This window comes from Aphelocoma coerulescens, chromosome 11, assembly GCF_041296385.1.
Source record: "Aphelocoma coerulescens isolate FSJ_1873_10779 chromosome 11, UR_Acoe_1.0, whole genome shotgun sequence".
Taxonomy (NCBI): domain Eukaryota; kingdom Metazoa; phylum Chordata; class Aves; order Passeriformes; family Corvidae; genus Aphelocoma; species Aphelocoma coerulescens.
The window spans coordinates 14,277,787-14,303,095 of record NC_091025.1 but is presented as its reverse complement, the minus strand read 5'-3'; the positions used below and the strand labels follow the sequence as shown (position 1 = coordinate 14,303,095).

General features: G+C 36.8%; 1 long non-coding RNA gene across 3 annotated transcripts in view; it reads right to left on the bottom strand.

Annotated features, from left to right (window-relative positions):
• LOC138117061 (uncharacterized) overlaps positions 1–25,309 on the bottom strand; it is an 88,011-nt gene that overhangs the window by 24,614 nt on the left and 38,088 nt on the right. The window lies entirely within an intron of this gene.

Genomic DNA, 25,309 nt, shown 5'->3' with positions numbered 1-25,309 from the left:
GATCACTGTCACCCTTCCCTGTGTTTTTGGTCTCCCTGCTTTCTCATGGACAGGGCTAAATGGAGCTCAAGATTTTTTTTTTTAACCATGGAAATTTTAGTTCACCTTTGGACATGTTCTTCCTTTCAGAGCTTGTTAAGTTATAGTACGCTTGTAAAAAGTCTGTTTTCAGATTTAATTTGATGACTTAAGAACTTGCTTCTGCTTTGAATACTAGCATTCTCAAAAGTTGTTCTCTCAAAGAACATTAATTTTTCCCTCCCCTTTGTTCCTGTTTTCTTGCTGACACCACCACTATTTGTCAAGTATTAAGCCACTGTAACATGTGGTGAATGGGCATTCTAATTTTTGAGCAGATGATAAATGAACTAAATCTACCCAGAAGAAGCTGATAATTTTCTGATACTCATATTCCATCACAGTGTGAAAGTAGATCAATCTTGCCACCGTCTAAATTTTATCCATGCCTTACTGAAACTGGTGTTTGCATTAACATTTGCTTTAGCTTAGTTTGCCAAGTCATACATTAAAAATTACTCCTGGAAGTCGAATTATACTTCACTGACTTTCCAACACTCAATGTAGGGCTCTGAAAAGCTCTGTGCAAAGGGAGATTGAAACTCTGCTCACTCCCCAGTCCAGTATGATCAGCCTCAGACAGAGACCCAGTGCCCTGTAGTTGTACACTCACAGCCACAGGAATTATGGGTTTAATGAAGTGGTTTTTCCTAACACCTCCAATTTTACCAACACATCCTCTCCCTAATGGTAAATATCAAATAAATCTTCCACTATGTTTTGAGATCACTGGCAAAATGCAAACCCTGAAATACAAAAACCACATGATGTTACTGTAATGCAGCAATCTCTCTGGGCTACAACCACAAATATGTCATTTAGCACATACAGTTTATTCATGGTAAATTTTTGGCAGTGAACATTCTACCTCTAATAGAATGTACCCAGCCCCTGCCTACAACTGCAGTTCTAAAACCTGAATCACAGATACAGTGCTTGGTCCCACAGTTTTATTCCAGGAAAAATACCCCTGAAACTGGTGGAGTTTTGCCAGATAAAAGAGAGCGAATTAATACATCTGGCAGAATCTGGCAATGCAACATGTACTACCAACTGAAAACAGTGATGAGAGAGGAATATGTGTTATTGCTTTTCCAGCTAAAGGTATGAGGTTCAGAATGATAAAAAACTCCTTATCCCTTTCCAAGAGATTATGGCAAGCATACACAGCTTGCCTTCTCCACACAGCTAACTGCTGCATTGCACACCTTTCAACCATTCAGTGGAAAAAGATAAGTTGTCAGATTTTACTATTTACATATAAATAGATATTTTGTGTCCAGATAGTGAAGTACAGGAAATCACCTCTGAAATGCCTATGATCAAGCTCCATTTCAGAATCCAACAGCCTGGTTCATATTTTCTCTTTTCTGCTACCTATTCAGTCAAAAGTCTCTCTTTCATGCTTCAACACTTTTCAGCTGCTCAGGCAGATTTATTTAATTTCAGAATGTGCACAAGAACACAGCTTTGCTAAAACAACCTGGGTCTTGATCAAAGAACAAGTCCTAGGATGCATTATTACTTAGTAACAGGTTGAGTTTCAAGAGTGCAGTTTCAAAATTAATTCTACTTCTCTGAATTTAAATGCTTGTGACCATGTGCAGAAAACAACAGTGCATTATTACAGCCAATGTTTGCTACATTTCAAACTGTTCCCCTGCTCCAAGACACATAAGTCATGTGTTCAAATAACTCAGGTGACAGTTAATATATGCTTGGTTTCTGCTAGATTCAGTGCCAAAGCATAAAACCAAACAGGGACCAAAATGACTGTGCCTTCTTTAAATGCCTCATCCATGCCAAAGAAAAGCTTGGTGGGGCACCACTGAGGTTGGGTTGCACAGTGCATGCCCTGTGCTCTTTTCCAGCATCACTGAGGCACTGGAATTAATGTCCTTATGTGTTAAGATAACTGAGGGCCACTGTGTTCTTTAAGTTTTGTCACTGAACTTTATAATTTTTCAATTTTACACAAACTCCCACTATTCTCAGGGCTAAGATTACACTGTTCAGACTCTGAAGCCATTGCTACTTCAGCACAGTTTTGTGTTGAAGCTATTGTTATTAATTGCTTTGGTAAGCATACAGCAAATTGTACACAACAAATTAAAATAGAGGTCCAGCTTGGCACAGTGCTAAACCAGAAACTCAGTAACTTGTACCTTTACTAACCAAACAGTCCCTCCTTTCACATGTCAAAAAATTGATAAAAGATTAATTGTGAAAAATACACACGTCATTTTATTTCCTACCATAAATCAATGATAAAACTCTCATTTACAGCTTGTCAGAAGGAAAGTTTGTAACAAGTGGATGTGATGTTAAATCCACATGTAAGATAACCTAACCTTTTCTGTCACTCAAAAAATGTTGTTTATTATTAGATGTGATGCCACATTCAAGAATATAATCAGTTTGACTGATAGCTCCAATTGTGAAAGTTGAACAGAAGCATTTCAAATAGACCTTAGTCCACACTGTAATTCTCATATATTGATGCAGAAAGGAAAAAATCCAAAAATTCAGTAATGATACTAGAATAATATAGTCCTGGTGATAAACAATTCCAGATGCCCAGAACCACTGCAATGGTTGCCTTTGTTTTACCCACTGAATTTCCTAAATTTACACAAAACAAGAATCATAAATGTAAAAATACCTTCAATCTCTATTGAGCAATTGACATTTTAAGACAGATCAAAACTATGGGTCTAGATAGTGCTTAAGCTTGATAGACCACCTTACTGGTGGTCACTGTTGTGGATTTCATGACTGGTTTATATTCACTGACCCTGTTGTGGGAGACTATTTTATTTAAACATGAGTTTCCAGTGAGGCACCGTGATCATGCAATACAGAAATCCATTCTTCCACCCTTAGCTAGCATGAACTGGCTTGGCTTCACTGAAGCACATGGAAAGGAGAGGATCTTTTTAAAAATATATGATTCTGCTTTTCTTGCTCACACCAGAACTCCTGTGTGGGAGAAAGCAGAGCTACACCCTTGGCAGAGAAGTTAAGATGAAGGGAAAAAGGTGACACAGGAATGCAGTGATGTCCCTGTATTTACTGCCAGAACACAGCCCTCACATGTACACACTCACCCACTGCAATAAACTGCCTGCCTGTTCACACAATACACTTTTTTTCTCTTAATTGACGATTAAATGAGAATTTTTTGCCACTACAAATCATTTTCTGATGGTTCAGCTTATCTCTAAAATGTTGTATCATGTCTCCCAGAGTCATTGCACTAACATATTTAGTGCATGCAGTAAATCTGCAGGCATGCAGGATGTAAATGTTTCTTTGTACAGCAGATTTGCTGTCCCAGGACAAGGAATGCAATCCCAGTTCAGTGGCTGCCATACAGGGAGCTGCCAGCTGGGCTTGGCTCTCCTACACAGAGCTTTCTGTTCAGTTCTGTATGAGCTAGATACATTCTGTATTATGGTTCTAGGATTAGAAAATGCCAGGATAAGTGGCACAGATGGTACATATTTAAGATTGCACAGTGAAGATTATACTAACTGATTCCATAGGTTTCAGATTTGCTGCTTGACTGCACACTCTGAAAAGGATTCTCTCACCCAGTCAGGACATCTGGCTTAAGGTCCCACCCCATCTCCCTGGCACTGCTCTAGCAAACACTCTTTAAATGTTTTTATTATGTCCACATTAAATATGGTCTTAGACTGACTATAATTTATACTTTTTTTCCAAATCAGATTTACATTTACATGCTAAATGAAATATTTTTAGCCTAAAAAACCAACCATCTGACCTTGGAGATGGACCTAACTGTTCCCCAACATACTCACTTTCCCCCAATTCCCCTCTGCTTGGGTGCAGCAACAGTGAGAGACAGAAGGAATGATAAGATGCCACAGTAAGTATTAGCTACCAGTGAAATAAACAAAACAACAAAAAAAAGAATCAGATCTGAAAGATGTGATTGTTGTGAATATATATTAAAAGACACAGCAGTGATATCAATTATTTGGACATTTTCAGGGAAAACAACTTGAAATTCATCTTCCAAGTTCCATATCATACATATTAACAAAGAGAAATTTGGAACGAATCTGAATAATTTGCTTTTTTACTTTAAGAATCTGACATGTAAAGATTGCAATAACGCTAACAAGCTTTTTGCCTAATCATTAAAACAGGAGACATTTGCAGCAGAACATCCAGTGTCTTTTGTGGTTAAGAACATCCATTTTAATAACTTTTTTTCCCCTGATTATTTTATGCATCTATGGATACAAAACATACTTGCTTTTTTAAAATTTCTTTTATGCAAAATCTTCTGGAAGAAAACCAGTAAGACAGAGTGGAATTAAACACCCATCCCACCACATTTCTGCTTCTCTGGGCAAAACATAAAGCTGCAAATCCATCCCAAGATAACCCTTGTGAAAGCATGTATCAGGCACAGCTTCTTTAAAATACATACATACATACATACATACATACATACATACATATATATATATATATATATATATATACACACACACACAGAACCACATAGAAGCTTGTATCACAAAATCCAATTACTTCAATTCATTGCTATAGAATATTTGCACAAATACACTGGTGAGACCCCAGCAGAAAGTGTTCCTCTGTCTGAGGCAACATGGCACAATCTTTAACTTCCTCAACTACTCCCAGTCACAAAGAAGTAAAAGATTTGAAACACACAATATATGACTTTTCACCTATTTCTAAAAAAGGATGTTTCCCAAATAGTTCCCCCACCTCATTAAATCCTTGAAATACACAGCTAGCAATAAATTTTAAAAACATAACAACACAGTAACTTCTGTCTTGCTTTCAGAAATACAGTAGAGAAATGTAAATATATACAGTAGAGAAATTTCTGGTTCTAAAAACCAGAAATCACTGTGGTAACACATTCTCAGACACGTGCAGTGCATGAAACATTGAGAAGATCCATGAAACAAAGACAGGACTTACTAAATAGAAGACAAAGGAAGCCACTTTTCTGGAACAAAATATAAGATAAACTTCCAGAATTGAAAAGTGTGCCTGAATCACAGCATGGTTGTAACTCACTAGTCCAACTTCCTCAGGATCAGGTCTAATTTAAAACTGAGTTGTATTTGCCATGGACCCAGACCATACTTCTGCACAAACTGAAACATGAATGGTAGAATTGTCGGGCAGCCACCACCATTTTCTCAATTCAAACATAATTTGTAACAGAATTTCAAGTAGACAGCAACTTCAAGATGGCAACTGACTAAAACTTGAGAAATTTCTCATTTAGAAGAGCTTTCCAAAGGCCACTAAGAATCCTCATCCCTAAGCAGAAGAGGGCTAAAGTTAAGCCTAACAACTTCTGCAGTGCTCATCAAAAAAAGGAAAAAAATCCTTTTTACCATTTGCCTTCTTTTCCAGTGTAGGTGTTATACAGTTTCTACAACACTGGACAGGAGCAGCAGCATTAAAAGAAGAAAAATGAAACAACAAAAATGAAACCAAAACAACACAGTCACTTAGTTCTAGCCAATACTTCCTGACGAATGCTGGCAGTAAAGATTAGCAATGGTTTAATGGCAACTCCTCTGAGATTTACTTTCTGTCTTTTCAACTGCAATGTATAAAACTGGTGTTCCACATTTTTCTGCTCATAATAAAACTTCAACATATGCTTGCCTGCTATGGAAGCATGCAAGTATCTAAGCACCTGGAGATATTAAAAACACAAGGCTCAAAACTTCATCACAAAGTTGTATATGTTATGGCAAAAGCATGAAAAGCTAAATGGAAAATAGCTGAAATAACAACATGAGATTTTCAGTTTCAGCAACTAAATTCCACCATGTATTGTGAGAGTGTTCTATGGGACACTGAATACAGAATAAGAGCGCAGACAATTTAGAAACTTCAAACAAACTACTGCAAAGAGCAACAAATGCCAGATACATAAATCCAAGTTTTTGTTCTGCCCCACAGACCTTTATCCAGGGATAAAGCAAGTTAACTTACCTGCTGTTGCATCTGTGTATTGGAGAGAACCACTTTTCCTAATCACACAGGAAAGATGAGATGCTTTGGTTTCACAGTAATGAAGACAGACAAAAAACCCCTTATTAGACAGTTTTGGGCCTTTAGCTTGACATGAAGAAAACAAACAAGAATCAAACTTTGTAATGTTTTAACGCTGGCAATACTGTTCTTCAAGCAGTTACCACTCTTTGCAAAGGCAACATTTAAATATTTCTTCACCTGCATTTGAGGCTCTTGTAAAGGCCAAGATGTAAAACAGAAATGAGAAAGGAGGAAAGGCTGAGTAAGGTACTGGCTGAGCAACGTAAACAGTGCAATTGTTCTGTCCAGGGGTCTAAACCCCTTCTGCTTTTGTGGAACTTCCATGCTCTCACACACAAATACATGTTTCGTAAGGCACTGGCCTCTCTTAGCTGACCATATAACTTGATCACTAAAGCCCTGCCAAAGATACAATCAAACAATCATACTGAAGTCCATTATTTTATTTTAAAATACCTTTCCTCTCTTTCTGTTAAAAACTACACATTTAAGGTTTTTCCAGTGTCTAAAAATTTGCTTTTGATGACAAACTATTTTACAGCCATTTAATATTTTACCACACTATATAGCGTCACTAAAACTTATATATGATAGTGTATGTATTGTAGGCACACATAAGTACACAGCAGGACATGAACTAGTTTGTACACGTACATGAGTATGAGCTTGGGATTTTAGCAACTTTTCCATTTGCAGTTTTTATTACTTTAAGTCTAGCAGTAAATGGAAGGAATCAGACAGACAAGTATTCACCAGGTGAGGATCATGATTTGACATTTCTGTAAGTAATTTCTTGAGTTTGCCAGCCTTACGGGATTTTGTTACAGAATACAAAGCTAGATACGTATTGAGTGAGGATGCTGAAACTCCAATCGCAGTTTATTTCAATCGATATTTCTTTTTTGAAGCCAGGGACTCTCATGTAGTGCTCATCTGACAGCTTCTGATGTGAACAGCATTAATAAATGTTGACATTTGGGTTGATTACTCTCCATCTACAAGCATGGACTAGTCAGGCACTGGCTAATCCCTTCGTTCTTTCTGCTTGCACTGCTGCTGTTTCTGTCCCACTTGCTACTGCTCAGTTTTATCTGTAACTTTCAGAACCAAAAATACAGGATTAGAAAACCTGACACTTACAAGATGTGTGATGTTATTTAGCACTGGCAAAATCTGTGAAAAAAAGAGCCAGAACTACCAGCAGTGAGATGTGTGTGTTGCTAATGTCTCTACAATAATTCTTACAGCAGCACCGTGCTGCTCTTGTTTCAGTGGAAATAAACCACACACTTTTAGGTGGTATTGTTGCTTTCTCAAATGATCTGCACACATAGTAACCACCGTGTGCCCTCCTGGCAGGGGTGCAAGGAAGGAAACTGCACAAAAAACCCACACTCACTGTTTCAAAGGTCCACAGACCATTCAGAGCAAACCAGAGATGTTTTCCGTGCACTGGAAGGTGCCATTACAAGGACAGGTCATCCAGATGCCCTCCACTGATTCCCAGGTTTAGCTGTATAATTAATGAGTGCAAAGCCAAAGAAAGTTTTTAAGGGATGACCACATAATTTATTTCACAAGATGCCTTTTTTTTTTCTTTAGACTATTACACACCAAATGCTCTCCATCTCAAAACATTTACAATTAATTTTCTGTTATAATTAAAGATGCTCTATTACTAACCTAGAAATGGATGAACAATTTACTCAGAAAAAAAAGGGTACGTAAAAGCCAGCACTGTCTTGGGGGTCCTCCTTTGGAACTGGAACTCAGAAAAATGCTCTCCATTAAAAGCTGTTAGCTTACTAACACTGATCTCCCTCCTGTTGAGCTGAAAGCCAGTCATTCTATTTAATTCATAGTATGTTGCTATTCCAAAAATGGATCCTGACAATTCATGGACTTTTTTTATTTGAGGCTATAAAATAATAATTAGTAATTAGGAAATAATTTTTTAAAATTCAATATCAAGGACAAACACAATGCAACAAAATAATCAGAATAGAAACCTGAATGAGGTAGCAGATAATGTGCTGAAAGGCAAACTCATTCATTTACAGGGCTTAAATAACCTTCCTATAAGATACATCATTGGCTGCTGCCCTGGCAAAAATTATTTATAAAGTCTAGCACCTATGTAAAAAACAAAATACCCTCACATACATTAAAGCAACAGCAATTGCCCATCTTTTCTTGCCTTATTACCAACAGTTCTTAGATTTCATCCATCAGCAGAACAGATACCTGAAAGTTTATCCTTGAGTAAGATTATATAATTCTAAGGTTTCATTAGAAATTCTATTTCAGCTAATACACACAAATGAGTAGCACTTTTTTATTAAAAGATATCATCTGATATTTATATTAATATACATAAATTAATCCCCTGAGAAGTCTGATTTATATGAAAAAGCAAAAATTAAAATCACAATGCTTAGGGGTTTTTGCTAAGATAGTGAAACAACCTTTACCTTGTCAGTTCAATCTTTTCCTATTTTTTATACTTTTTAAATACAATGATACAGGCTGTTCTAAACTCTAAACTGAAGAGAGATCTTAGTAAAAGCTTCCCCTAAGAAGTTTTTCATGCTATTTGAGAATTAAACAATCATTGCATACACTCCATAATCATTCAAACAAGATGCAAAACTAAATTATCTCAGCTGAGCAGTAGCCTTATAATTTGAAATATCAAAAGATCATTATCTTGGATGATACTTAAAATAAAAAAAATAATTAGGTATTTGCCATGGTGAATTATTAAGATTTATCAAATTACATAATAAATTAATCAATACATCTCTCATGATGAATTTTCATTACTGTTTGTGTCAATGTGTTATAACACAAAGTTTTACTTTAATTGTTGCCAAGAACCCCATCATTTTACCATGATGTTCTATCAGATTACAAAATCCCAAACCATGCACCACTGCCTTTAGGGGGGAAATGGAATCCAACTGGAGCTATCCCCTTCCCAGATCTGACTGACCAAGCCCTAAATAGTACATAAAGAGGCTGTCAATCAAACAATACTTTTTCCCTGGTTTTCAGCATTTCACATCATTTAGGAAAAGAAAATGTGTACAGTAGAGAGTCAGCCAGAGCTTCTGGTCAGTCTGGCTTGATATCCAAGGACATCCACAGCTGTGTTTGCAGTTATTCTGGCACATCCTAATATGTGATGACCCCATGACCTTCCTTCATCCTTTCTGCTCTGCACCATCTGTCTTACCCATGTTCTTGTCATTCTCCAGCAATTCAGAGCTCAAAAGCTTCCAGGCTGAGCCAGAAACCATATCTTTGTGTTAAACTGCCCTGCAAGGAGCCATAACATCTCGTCCAATAAGTTCTGGAACTTGGCTACATTCTGTGTGAAGAAGTGCTCCTTTTATTTGTTTGGAACACACTCCTGATAATTTAATTTTGATGGCACCAGTTATCATATTACAACAGACAGGGAACAATCATTCCCTTTCCACCTTCCCTGTATTACTCATTATATCATTGGCCTTTTTCTTATCCCTCTCTGCCATTACATTTCCAAAATTAACAGTTCTAACCTATTTAACCATTTCTCATATGGAAGACATTCTACTCCCTTACAGACTTGTGTTGCTCTCCTCATACATTGCTAGTTCATTAAATATTCTTCAAATGAGGATAAGAAGCACACAACCAAGGGAAGACTTCACACCATTACTGAGATCCCCAGTGTAAGATGTTAACAGAGGATCCAGAGTGACAATGCTTAAATATGCTGTAATTTATACTGTTCTCAGCTCAAAAAATTGCTTTTCTATTTTTATTTCAATACAAAGAACCACAGAGAATCTGCTACTACAAGTAAATGTCAAAAAGGACTGTCACCACATTCGTACAAAGCCATGATTTATTATGGTCATTGCACAGTTGCCACAGAGATGAGTTCTGTTTCACTTTTCTGCTTATCTTTACTAAGAGCTGCAGGATATGAGATTCAGTAGAAACAGGCCTGAGAGAAAGGCTTGCATGAGCAAAATATCAGAAATATGAAATCACCCTTCCACCATGATCTCATAAAGGCTGCAGGTGCATATTCTCTGCCTATTCCCAAAACCCCGCTGGAAATTTAAATGACTTTACTGCTTTGCACGAAAATTCAATTTATGCAAGCTTGATAGCATTTTTCCATGATAATTTAATCCTAATTTAAATTCAGAGCAAATTTTTCTAGTGGTTTAAGAATGCTGCAAAACCCACCTCCTTCATTTTTTTGAGAAAATGTAAACAACTGCAGCTAGGACTCAGAGTTATCTAAGGGCCTGAGAAGTTACCTGTGGAGATTTTGCCCATAAGGATCAAACAGCAGCAGCAGAGAGCACTGATAAAATCACACTGTCCAAATACTCAAGGAATAATGTACATCCCACTGCTTCAGTGGCAGATTTATTCCCAATTAAGTATGCAAAGCTATAAAAAATTTGCTTAATACCAAAATCCAGTTCCCCTTGGGTTGGTTCTGTGCCTGCCAATATGAAAATAACAAGCCAAAGCTCATAAAGGTGCACTGGTATTATCAGGCTTAATGAAATCATGAAGGTGACTAACCATGTATTTTAATAGGTCTATACATATATTCCCATTGTATTATGTTATTACACTCTCTTTCCTTGTGTGTTCCTCCCATGGAGTCCCTCTTTTTTAGCCATTTCTCTTAAAAAAAAAGAAAATTTAAAAATAAAAAATAAGATTTTTTTTTTTAAAATCTGCCTCTTATTTTTTGAATTATTGATCTTAATTTTTTTGTTTGGGTTTGATTTTTTATGATTGACCTCAAGCACATTAAAATTATAGCATGATTTTATCTACATTCTTTCCTTCTGGTTTTTGGACAAAAGAATCTCTGTATCTTGCAAAGATCTCCAGGTAAAATTATAGCTTCTGGGACAGAACAGCCCCATCCTACATTCACAAAAGAAACTAATACACGAGATACCCCGAGGTGATGCACTTCAAAACTATCAGAAGATGATAAAGCCATTAGTTGGCATCAAAGTACTCCCAGAGTTATAGTCAATGTAATCAGGCACAAACAGCTTGTATTGTTGGCTTGTCAATATCAATTCAGACCACCCACTGCTTCTTACTTATTTTTTATTATTGATTCTGCATCTTTCCTGCCCATATCATACAGCCAAATTCCTTCCAATATGACAAAGCCTTGAGGATTTATAGACGTTTCTCAAAGTGTAACAAATTGCTATTCTTGTTAGGGTTCCAGCTACAATCCCTATTGGAAAAATGTTATGAGTGAGATACTATCAAAGTGATCCCTGGTTGCTGATGCAGAAATGAAGACAAACCATTTTTAGTTAAAATCAAAAAGGGCAGACATAGCAGCAGAATGAGGGTATTTATTAAGTTACAGTCATTTATCAGAAAGAAAGAAGGAAAATTAATTAAAACCCAACACAGGGTTTAAAAGTTTTGAAGGTCTGTAAATCATTAGTTTAATAGTGCAGGCTAAGAATCCCTATTTACTAAAAATCTAAATCTGAGATCATCTTGGATGAAATATTTTGCTTTTTTCTCCAGAAATCAGGCCACGCAGAATCATAAGATAAACTTTATGAACTGAAATGATTTAGCATCCCAAGACTGCTCTCTTTTTTAATAACAGAATATTACATTCAATATAAGCAAGAAGCATCAACAGACCACCATGCATCAGAGATACATGATGAGGGCACATCCAGGTACTCAACATTTAGATGCTCTAACAAAAAGCAACAGAAGAAGAGAGGATTGCTTTCACTCTGTCATTTTTTTAAAAAAGTTCTTATTGAAAGGAAGAAAATCCTTTTTTCACTCTTACAAATAGTATAAAAATTATGTCTGGTTTTAATAATAGGAGCTGCTTTTTGCTAAAACTAAGAGATCAGTAAAGTGTGACTAGCTTGAAAATCTACTCTGACAAGTACATTCTCAGAAATTTCAAATTCTGGGCATATGATGGATAATTGGTATGAGTAACAAACAGAGGTTTGGGGTTTCTCACTTTGTGCGAAACATCAAAAGATCTGTCTGGTGAGACTCAGTAAAATTAACTGAGAGTCACTGGCCCCAGTCAGAGCTTATGATGATGAAAACCAAACAGAATAAAAAAATGGAAGAAATATCCCGAGGCATTCACTATGAATGTTGTAATATTTAAATTTGGGGACAGAACAGGCATATGAATCAAAAGTTTACCAAAATAATGTGTGACAGAGTTAAGATAATAAAGTAGCACAGGTTTTAGCCCACAGTAATACCAATTCAGCTTGTCCCATCCCTCAGTGTAAGCAGGATGCAGGGAAAGCACACACTGTCTGAAGGTGAAGGACTCCTCATCTTAGAAGGAACATTGTACAATTTGAAAGGAGTAGAGACAGAATTAAGGAATTAACAAATCTATCTTAATCCCTTTAAAATGAGAAGGGAAGACAGAATCTTGCATTACAGATCAAAACAGAAAAGGAGCAGCAGCAATCTTGAAAAGCAAGGACAAGAAGTTTGTTTTTAATAAGGGATGTGACAATCAGAGCAGTGGAGTCAGGAAGATGCTATTAACAGCAGCATTCTATAAGGAAGTGATGACAGAAAAAGGACAGCAGAAAATGGCCTGAGAGGAGATTACTGTTGAGAAGTGTAGAAACAATCAGATTATATGTGAGACTTTGGAAAGCTTAAACACTACATGTGGAGCTTGAAAGAGAAGGCTGAACTGAGATGCTCAAAGGCTAGTTATAACTTCCTCAAAGCCCATGCAGAGGAGAAATTGAGTGAGAAAAGAAAAGGAAAAAGAAAAGTCCATAGAAAATAGGAATTAAGAGACTGTTAAACCTTGGACAGATTGTACTGTATAAACCACATCCATTACACACACATGACTTTACCTGTCCCTTTTTCTGGTACCTCCTTTACTACAGATTTCAAAATTTAAAACCTTCATTCAGGATACTCTTTTAGACTGAACAACACATCACACATCTATTGGTGGTTTTATCCCTCATTACACTGCACTCCCAAGGTACATTTCTGTTAATATACTGTGCTCATTTTGGTTGGGGCTTGGTTGGTGGCTGGGGCTAAACCATGACACATTTATCTCTGTGACCACCAACTATTGATGCTGTTCATCAAAAATTTCTAAAGTGCAATCAACAGAACTGTTTGGTGCTAATTATATTTCTAACACAACTGTGCATTGCCTCCTACAGTGGTATTTGAGCTTCCCTGCTTGTCTTTAGTATCAAGGGCCAGGTACTGTATCAGTTTGCTTGGGAAACTACAGGCTTTACACTCATTAACGTGGTACCTTGAATGCTGCAGAGCAGCCCAGTAAAAAATTGCTTATATAATTCTTAAAAGACTACAAAATATTTTTCACTAAGGACTCAGCTGTGAAACAGGACAAAACCATGCAAATTCTGTTTCAATTTTCACAGTCACAGAAGGGTTTGGGTTGGATGGAACCTTAAAGATCATCTCGGTCCAATCCTCTTTCATGGGCAGGGACACCTTCCACTGTCCCAGGTTGCTCAGAGCCCTGTCCAACCTGCTTGAACATTTCCAGGCATGGGGCAGCCTCAGCTCCTCTGTGAACCTGTGCCAAGGCCTCCCCATCCTCACAGAGAAGAATTTCTTCCTAATATCTAATCTAAACCTACCCTGGCAGTGTGAAGCCATTCCCCCTTGTCCTGGTACTTCATCCCTGGTAAACAGTCTCTTTCCATCTTTCTTTAGACTCCCTTCAGGTACTGGAAGGCCACAATTAGGTCACCCCAAAGCCTTCTCCTCTCCAGGCTGAACAATCCCAATTCTCTCAGCCTTTCCTGCCAGCAGAGCTGCTCCATCCCTCTGATCATCCTGGTGCCTCCTCTGGCCTGGCTCCAGCAGCTCCAGGTCCTTCCTGGGCTGGGCCAGCTCTGCAGGTGGGGTCTCATGTGGATATTATGGAAAACATATAGAGCATTTGATAATGTTGACTTTTGTGTTAATTACTCTTTAGAAGTTATTAACCATTCAACTATTTCTTAGGCTGATCTACCACCAAAGAAAAAAGCATTTATATGCAGTAGCAGAAGCTATCAAAGCCTGAAGTGACTTTTACTTAATAAAATTACATAGGTTCTATATAAACACTTTAGAATATAATAACAATATGGCAATAATCAAGGAATGCCCTACTGTGCTGAATAGGAGTTCATGTAGTTAGGCTGGGCAATATAGTTCATTTCCTCATCACAATTTTAAAATTAAAGATGACTGTACTGCAGTGATTTATTCTGATCCTCACAGACACTGCAATTACTGTAATACAGAAAATGGTACAGTTAGCTGAAAATAATTATTAAAGTCTAAGTTATTAGCATATAAGAGAGTTAAAGAGAACAAGAGAAATTAGTTAGTTGCTACTGTTTATGTGGTAAATTCTTACAGTGGTTATTATGCCAATGGGATCAAATAAGGGTACTTCGCACATATAATGAAAAGAAATTAAAAACTTGACTAAAATAAATCACATTTTTAACATAGCAGTTCTTTCAGCTGAGGCTTTGGTTGATACATTAGATAATCCTATATGCCTTTACCCTGACACACTCTTATTTGGAACAGTTTGTAACGTTCCCATTCTGTCTGTGAAAAGACATTTTAATTGAAAAATCATTTGCCCATAAAATTATCATCATCAATTTACATTCTACAAAGGGACTGCATTATGACCATAAAACAATTTGTAAGTGGATTCATTCTACCCACTAAATCACTTTACATTATTCTGTGAACAGAATGATTAAAGCAGGTTAGCATTTTGCTGGCAAAGTAATTATGTTGTTATGCATTTCAGCCACACAGATACTTGTACTAGCTAGTCCATTTATCTTGGTGACAGAACATCTATACTAAATGGGTAGAATACATTTTATTTACTTGATGCAGTTCACTTAATTCACAAAATACTTTTAAACTTAGTTTTTGTCATCGGGAAACCTTTATCTATTTATTTAACTTTATTTTATTTAGCTGATCAGAATTTGTAAGTGATTTTAAGAAAAAGTGAAAATGAGTGTTCTGGTAGAAGTAGCTCAGCTCCACAGTACTTGTGTTTAGTTTAGGAAAAATCTGCACAGCACAACCTGCAACAGTCTTTTCTTTGGGACTAAATTGCTCTTACAATTAGTTAGAAAAGGGAAATTCAGTTCTGAGGGTAACAGCCACAGTATATCTTAAATTCCAGTGAGAAAGAGAGCTCAGTGGCTCTGGGCTGTGACCAATACACAGCTCTTGATACCTGATCATCAGTATGTGCATGGGCACTTCTTGGCGACATGCACACCACCACAGACAGCAGCTGTAACCATCAATAAATGGCACTCATAGTTTTATAACTTTTAACATCACCAGGGGACTCCCCACTGTCCTGCTACTAAAAGGATGGGTAAACCCATCATAGGTAACTTATTTACGTTGTCTGCATGGGAAAGCACATGCAAATATGCAAGCCTGGACACCTACACCTGACTTCCTCTGTCAGTGAGGATTTAAAATTCACTTACAGGAATCCTACTGGTGTAAAAACAACCACTAACTAACATCATCCAAAAGATCCATCTCTCACATACTCTTTAGCTTCAAGGTAGGAAGAGTTAAATGTATAAGTGATATTTCTAAATATGCTAATGTCAAACTTTTTAAAAAATAGTCAGAAAACAATATATCAAAACCTATTTAAATATCTGTGGGTGATTATTTCAGCAGTCATGGCATTTCTTACTGCCATGATTAACTATAACTTACATTTAACAAAGAGGAATGAAAATAAAAGCATAGATCTCCAAACAGACACCCTTTCATGGCCTTCTCACACCATAAGGGAGCTCTGGACTTGAGGGGAAAAAAGAAAAAAAGCCCTTTCACTTCACTGCAGGTTTGTTACACACATGTTGTCTCATGACTTCCTCACAAGCACCAATCAAATTTTTTCAAGTGACCAAAGGTTCTTTAAAGGTTTTGTTGTTTGACTGGGTTTGTTTTTTGGGGGGTTGGATTTTGGCTTTCTTTGGGGGCTTTTTTTGTTTTTTAAGGAGTTTTGATGAAGAGCAATGCATCAATTGCTTGCCAACCATAATAGCACGTTTTTACTTGATGCTTAACTCGTTGTTTTTAATCTGAAGAAAATGTGCTTGCAGTAACACTATTCCTGTTAAAAGAACTCTCAAATTGGTTTCATTCCACCCCTGTGCAGACTTTATAAACTGATAGCAGCATTACTGCTCTCCAAACACACTCAATTCTCATTAAATGGCTAATCTAAAACCAATCAACCAAAACACAGAGAAGAACTGCACCGCATACAAATCTTTTACTCCCAAGATGGAGTTCAAATTAAGGTAAATCACAGTTATATCTCAGATCTGAGTGCCCACCTTTCAAAAATAAGGAGTATTAGCTTATAAATAAGCTACAAAAAGGAGTAGATGGAAACAATCAAATCTTTTCCTTTGTAGTATCAGCAGTTTTTTACTCATTTGAATGATCAGCACACTTAAAAATTTCAAGACCAACATTATGTAGGCAATAGTCTATATGCAGTTAACACATCTCTAATAGTACTGGAATAAGTAGAATTTATTAAAACTAAATGTCAAGATTGAATAATTAAAATTATTTCTACTTAGGTGGATGTTGTCAGAAGTCAAATTTTACCTAATTCCTAACATAATACATACCTATTTAAAAGTGGTGTAGGAATCCTTAGAAACTGGTTGAACACAAAATATGTGCATTATCTTGCACACCAAATTTGACCAGACTTCCATAACTGGAAGTTTTCTATTTGCTCCACTCCTTGGTACCTGTGTGAATAGTTCCTCCTTAGATCCAGTATCACATCTACCTGGGATGTGCAATGTGCATAAATCATAATCACTTGAAAGTTCCAGCAACATAAATCTTGTATGCAGAGTTCAATTTGGAGAAGGGAAAAAACCAAATAAAAATAAATAAAACCGACAAACTTTGAAAATTTAAAGGAAGAATACTTCAAATCTTCCTTTATTTCAAAAGTGGAATCTGAAGTTCTCTCATTCTGTTATTGACCTGCTGTAGAACTCCCTTGGATAATTCATTTCAGAACTCTTTTTCTCGGTGTATTTACTGGGGGCCATAAATGACATCTGTCTTCACTACTAAATCATTTTGAAGTCCATAAGTATACACTGAATCACCAAACAGGATTTACAAATTTACAAATAGCAAGCCATAAACTGTGTAAATAAATGCCTCAGGCCTTTGTAACAATTTTTTAATTAGAAGCCTACAGTTATATGGATCTAATTTTTAAAAACATTTCAAGGTACTTCATGGAAACAATTTGTAGTTCTATATTTGTCTTGCAAATTGACAGCTCATCATATATTCCTTTTTTATGTGTCTAACTGGCCATCTTAAATTGCACTGTGACTGCAACAAGCAGTTCCAAATATTTGTTATTATGAAATCTTAATTTCCTCTTAGCAAATGTTAGAAACATTGCAAAGAAAGACAAAACTGACAAGCGGCATTCTTAAACTAATTATTTCTCCCCATTACATCTGTTCTGTCAACAATTCTACTCAACAGACCCTCCTATTCCTTTTTAGGATGGTCTTGAAATAATACCATTATCACTTTCTCTATGAAAGCTCTAAGTTAATATATAGATACTCAGCTGATGGAAAATATCTAACCCCCCATTAATTCAGCAAGATTAATTCATATCACTAAAAAGAAATTTAACCTACATTGTTTCAAAACAGGCTCCAGTTCTCAGTACTCTGCAAACCCAGTGTCCTCAAACAAAATACACTGGTGGGATACATGCATGTCTATATGACTGCATAGATCAAGGGAGACAGTAATAACATCTAGGCTGGCACAGTTGTTGCTTTGGAGGAAATGTGTTTTATGCAAATAATGAAGGAAGGAGGATAAGCCATGCCCTTGAACGTCAAGGAAAGAAATATAAAGCAGAGTATGGTCTATTTCTTTCACATGGATGCTCAAAAACTGTGCTAAATCACATTCTTTACAAAAATGATTTGGAGATTCATTTAATTAGTTATTTAATTACAAATAAAACAAACAGTGTTTGAGCTATGAAAAGCCCAAATACGCTTGGAAGCCTTAACGGGTAAATACAATTATATACTGTAATAAAACCTTGCACAGATCTTTTCAGCCAGTGGTTCAGAGCACTCAGATGCGCCTTTGGAGAAGCATAAACAATGCAAAAACCTATAATTGCAATGTCAGTCATGGTGTCCATACAGAATACCAAATATAAAATCATATCTTGATTTATTTCCATGGGTCTTGGGCAAAATAAAACCCTACAAAGCCAACAGCAGAAGCACAGTGTCATCTGCTGGGGAAACTGCCTGAGATTCCTTACCTGAACATAAGGGAGTGGGGGAAAAACGTGACTCTCCTAGCCAAAATTGAGCCAGTTCAATCAATCATTTGTTCCAAAAACTCCATTTTTCACAACACACATAAAAATAGTAGGAGAGAGAAGACCATCCTGGAGATATTGCTTCAGTGACTTCTAACAATTCCACCTTGATTGATTGATAGCTCAATAGCCATTACTTATATAATTCACCATAAGTGATCTTAAAATACTCTACTTTTTCATGCATACTGCCATTGTGAAAAATGACCAATTGAGCCATTTGTCAAAGTGAACTAAAAGGGCTCCTAAGCACAAATGTTCTTAATCTCTTCTTTTTTTTAATACGATGAGGATTGAGCTACAAAATGTGCCATCTGTAATTTAGAATGGAACAAGAAGTGCAGCATAAGTCAATAGCTCTCTTCGATTACTGGATGTGATCAATTTTCCCATATACCTGAAGAAGCTGTAGCTCTCTCTGCTAGGAAGATAAATAAGATATATCTCATTCTAAACTGAGGTACAAAGGAAAATCCCACCCCTACCCTATGTGAATCCTCTCTCACAGCAACAGTCAATACCACAAGGGTGTAAAGTTGTAAATTTAACTGAGCAAAAAAGGATGCAACTATCAGAAGTACCTTTCAAATTCATATGGCATTTATATTTGAATGTTAAATATAGCATTCGAGGCAAAAAATAAATAAATGCATAGAAAAAGAGTAAAGAAAATGACAGAAGCACCAACCACTAACCACAGCCAATAATAATAAAAAGTAGCTTTTGTAAATAAACAAATTCACAAGTCACATCCCTTATAAATTGCTTCTGTATTCTGTGATAAATCAATAAGACCAAACTCTTACAGACAGGAAATATCTTATTTGTACATAAATATTCCTTTATACTGAAGTCAGCTGATAGAGTTACATTTTTTGCTTAGTTAACCAACATAACACTGAAGCAACCTCACAGCAGGGATGTAATAAAGTTAAATTAACTCATGGACTGAATGTATTGCTGTGTACCTAATGTCCACTACTGATGCAGGGCAAACATCTTGGTTTAAATTTGCACTGTTAGAAGACCCAAAATGCACTAAATAATACACACTGAGTACATACCCAGAGTGGAGACTCATCTAGTTGTAAAAAGGAATATGGACAGGGCAGAACATAGCTGGTACTGATCTGAAACGCTGCTAAAGCCAGCGTGGCACCAACAGAGTAAAAAGAAGCAAAAATCACTTGGTTTATTGTACATTAGACACACCTCTGAAAACCTCACTTCATGACAGGCTAACACTGCTTAAAATCTTCAGCTATAGTGAAAAACCACACAAGACTTTTGCTCTAATGTTTAATGACCAATGGATGATGCAATGAGACTCAAAATGTGTTAATTTGGCAAATATGTCTCCCTAGAAAAATACACTCTACTCCAGCTCTTCCATTTGTAAAATCTTCCAAATACAGGGGGTTTTTGAGTTCTCTAATGGGCTTGTGGAAATCATGACCTGCGTTGTATTTAGTTAAATCAGTAAGCCAGCAGCTTTTAGAAACCGTCTCAGTCTGTATGGCTGTATCTGAACAGGAACTGAAAGACTACAACTTGTCAGTGCTGGTATGATTTGGAACTGTTGACCATTAAACAGTGTGGCCTTATCTGCTTTTTTTAATTCACATGGGCATAACTTATAACGTCTCTTGAAAAAGATTCTGCTTTAGTTGCAGGTTTGGAACACAACAAGAGCTCACTGATCTGGATTTATTCACATTAGATATTAATATCTGTCTTGAGTCTGTTCTTCTAATGCACATATGATTTTCATGCACAGGGTCCTGTCATGCATCATTTCAAATTACTTCTGCTGTGCATTATGCATAGTTCAGTAGCAAATGAAGGGAAGGCTGTGCTGGCAGATCAAGGAGAAAATTCTAAGGCAGGTATTCTTAGACACTTCAGAACTCCAGCCTGCTCCTAAGAAACCAAAATTCCCCAGTGGCACCACTGGGGGAAAAAATGGTCTTGTTGCCCCTTTCTGCCTCCAATGGTTACATTTATGTAAAAGGGGAGATTCCATTGCTATTATAAACTACTTCATCTTCCATTTTAATATGCTTTAAAATGCACAGATAAAAATTAAATACCACACCTACTTATTATATTACTGTGTTCAAGTTGAGTGTCTGATTTACAATTGCCATGACCACACTCCATGTGCACATTGGCCAGTTCATTTCATGTGTGTTCATTCTATTTATGCACATAAGAAACCAAGTCTTTGCACAACTGGAGTCTTTATTTGCCTGAAGTTTCCAAACTCTATTTCCAGATTGTTTTCATTCATTCAAAATATACTTTTCATGAAAGAGACCCAACAACTCAAGTGTGACAGCATTCATGCAACTCAAAGTCATCTAAGTACAAAGCCAAAAATCAGGGACATATGCTTGTATATGTTTACAAGTAGACACATTCTCAGATGAAGAATTTTTTCCCTAAACTAGAACAAAACATTATTTCCTTGAATGAAATGGCAAATTTAAAGACAATAAGAGGGAAAGATACTCCTGTTTTTCCATTAAGAGCTGTTCCCAGTAAGATAACTATCAGCTAAATTAGACAGCAGCTAAATTAGGCAGCCCAGCTAGATACAGCTCTAAGCAGTTATAAAGCATTTATCAGAATTATACTTGAGCCTAAGGCCAACTTGACTATAGACAGCAGATCCTATACAGTGGATGTGGTACAACAGATACTTTTTTTTTTGTCTTCACATATTCAAACAAACATTTTATCTACAGGTTTGTATGGAAATACAGCACAACCAGACAGCAAAACCCCTCAAATCCAAAGTCATTCATTAAGCAGTTAGAAAAAGAATGAAGCTTTTTTACAACAAAATATCCCATGTGGAGACCATGGTTGTATCTGTTCTGCTGCATGCAGATCTTCTAAAGGCCCTCCTCTGGAAAATGTTACTGGAAAATCCACCCCCATCGATTCACAGTCACAACAGAAATGGATATATAGACAGGCAGACAGACACACTGACACATAGCAAAGCACATATTAACATGCAGTAATAATTGGATCCAAATGGCATTTTACTTGTCTCCTGATCTATTTTAAGAGCCAACCACCTTCCACATTTTCCCTCTTTTCTCTTGCAGAGAACCTTTATACCATTCTCTGCTATCAGTCACCAGACACATTCCCAGGAACATAAAGCAGCAGAATAATTTAATGCCTTGGATCTAGATGTCATTCCTGTAGCAGTGCTAAGCTCTCTAAAGACCTCATTCAAATATATCACTGCATCTCTAATTTCAGATTTGTTTAGGCCAAAGCCTGGAAGTATCTGTAATTGTTTAGTTAGTCCAGCAATATATTAATTTTCTAGAATGAGTAGTGGAAAGGGGGGAGAGGATGACTTAATGTTGCATAGATAAACAGGATTGCTGTTTCAACTTGAACAGATTCCATAGAAGTTTTATGTTTCCAAGTCTACTGATGAAGTGTGTCATCATTCCTGTCTACTGATAAAACTAAGGAAAAGCTATCACAATCATTCAGCTGAATTCAAAGCACTGCCACTGTGATCCCCTAAAGCTGCTTTCTGAAGTTGGAAATAAAGGATTTTTTTTTTCCTTTGTTTGCTATGCCAGGAAGAGATAATGCAGCACATTCAGTTAACATTTGCCCCTGAAGCACATTATCCCTCCAGGAATATTACGTGGGAGTAGCACAGACATAGTGTTTCAAATTAATCAGGAATGGGATTAATCATGCAAGAAATAGAAGTTAAAATTTAATATTTAAAAATAAAGTTACAGCAGTAGAAGTTACTAGTATAGTAATTTCTAGGAAGTAGAATTAGATATACTAGGAAGTATAATTAAAATATTCTTCCTAGCTACAATTTCTGTTGCCATGTTCAGCTTGATTGTATCAGTTACTTTCCTCTGTTTTTTAATTTCTCAGCTTTAATGCCTTAGAGTACAAACCTGCCATTTACTGAAGCCTAGTTAGAAATGCCTGAGACTTTCTTCCTAGTCCCTCATTTTTCAGGAAAATATAACAGCTTCATAAAGATTCTGATGTGCACAGTAGAGCTGACTGACCCAAGAGCAGCACATGAGGACAGAGAACTGTGAAGTGCCAGGGAGCAGCACTGAGAGGGGAAAGTAAGAATTGAGCAGGTGGATACAGGGAGTGTTGTTCCACCTGGGAACTGACCATGAAAATTAAAGCAGAATTTCAGAGCACACTCAAAATAATGCCATGAGTGCCAGCAGTAAGCACAAGAAAAGTGAACACAATTCATAAAACAAAAGGGTAGCAATAGAAGGGAAGTGGCAAAGTTCTCCAAGGGCTCTGTGTTACCTGAATGGGGAAAGATTTTCACACTGCAGAATTCACGGCAATCACTTGGTCAGGATTGCTATATTTAGAAATATTTAGATATTAGAAGAATATTGGAGATATAATATAGAAGCATGCTTATTCCCTCCTTCTCCTCACATGTGGTAACTTAATTTCAATCAAAAATCCTTAATTTACTAAAGTCAGGTTTCTCAGTGAATTCTGCCAGGACCTCACTAATTCCTTCAGCTGCAATTTCCACTAACTATAGCACAGGATCAAGCATCATGACATTATTTGAAAAGATGTGTATCATGAACTACTGCCAGAAGAACAGCAAATGAAATATTTATTTCATGTGCGTATTATGGATCCTGTCTTTATTTGCCACAATAATTATTAAAAATGAGTGCTCAAAACTTTTCATTTTTACCTGACTGAGAGCAGTTTTCCAACTGGAATCATAGTTTTATTATTTCCTATAAACAAAGCAAGAAACTAAGAGTATAGATAATCATGTGTCTGTGCAGGTTGCCTGTATCAAAATTAATTGTCTATATTAAACTCAAGAACAGTATTCATCTGTCTGTATTTTTACAGGCTCCAACCTTACTCCTGTGGAAGATACAGAGACTAATACTTTATTTCTGCATGATCATGCTGAAGCTGAATGCAATTGCTTCCCTGGAACCACATTTTCTCTCTCTACCCATTTGTTCTTCAGAACTTACTGTCTTCCTATTATTTTATCCACTCAGCATCTTGCATCACCTAATGTTCACTTCAAATACAAAAAGCCTTTATCCTTTTGGTCTGGCAAGGGATTTCTTTTTTTGTACAATGATACTGATACTGAATATGCCAGATCAACGTTACTTTTCCTCTCCTACCAAGAGGCCAAATTAAATCTCTTAAGAGAAAAAGTGCTAAGTGTTTTATCTAGTTCAAGGTTTTAATCAAACAGTATACTCCTAGTTTAAAATGCACAATGCAAATCAATACAGATCCCAAGATTTTAAAAAACTGAAAGTGTGGCTCAATTAAATTGCTGTCACAAATGAAAAAGGAAGACCTGCAGTTTGTATGAATAAGGCATTGACAAGCTTCACATTAACATGCAGGGATTAATCTTAAATATTGAAGAGCTCAGAGGTTTACAGTTAGCAGCATATTTAGGAGCTCAGTCAAGCACAGGTTTTATACAAGTGGGAAGTGCTCCAACAATTCGTCCTTCTCTGCTTGGAGCACCTTCAAATACAGCAGAAATGAAGCAGTGATTTCACACTCTCAGGAGCACAGCCAGCAGGTTGCATCAGATTATTCCCCCACACTCAGCACTTCCAAACCATGCCTTGAGTACTGGGTCTGGTTTGGAGCTCCCTGACAGAGGAAAGGCACCCTCTAGCAGAGGGTCATCAAAGCTCTTGGGATCTGGAACAGCTGAGGTACGTGGAAGGGCTGGAGGAACTGGGTTTGCACAGACTGATAAAGGGAAGGCTCAGGGCATCCAATTGCAATTTTCAATTACCTGAGGCAGTCAGGGTTTATAGAGCAGGCACAGCCAGGCTCAGAAGGATGCAACAAGAGGAAACAGTCACAAACAAGATTCTGATTAGATAGAATGGAAAAATTCTTCACTATAAGAACAATCAAGCCCTGGAACAGAAGTCCAGATAGGTTTGGAATCTCCATGCCTGAGAACACTCAGTTAAAAAAGATACTGAGCAATTGGATGCTACAAAGACTCAAAAATACATGTCTTGGGGGTGGAACATTCAAAAACTTTTTTGCTGATGATCAAAAGGTTTGGAGATCACTACAGCAGGGAATCACACAACCAATGGAACTCATTCAATCTGGATCCACCTCAAGGCAAGTTCATCACTCATTTAAAGGCAAGTATTCAGTCCAACAGAATATTTAGCACTGCACACCAGACTGAAAGAATATTAAGATTCGAGAGAAAAACTAGAAATTCTAAATAAAGCTTGAGTTATGTGAAGGCATCCAAAAGATTTTTGTGGATTTAGTAAATTATTCTTCATGTACATTGCAGAATTTAGGACTCAAAAATCCCACTAAAATTCTGGACAGCTTAGTTACTCAAATAAATCCTCACACCAGCAGGCACACTTCATTTCCAAGGCAGCACAGCTTAATGTCAAGAAATTTTAAGCAGGGTCTAAGAGTGCCTTTTGTATAAACATTCCAATTAGCTAAGCCTGTTAAACCAAAGGCACGGCAGATTGCTCCAAAAACTTTCTGAGGCACTGTTTAATGTCAAACTTGCAAACCTTTAGCAAGACAAACTCCAAGAAC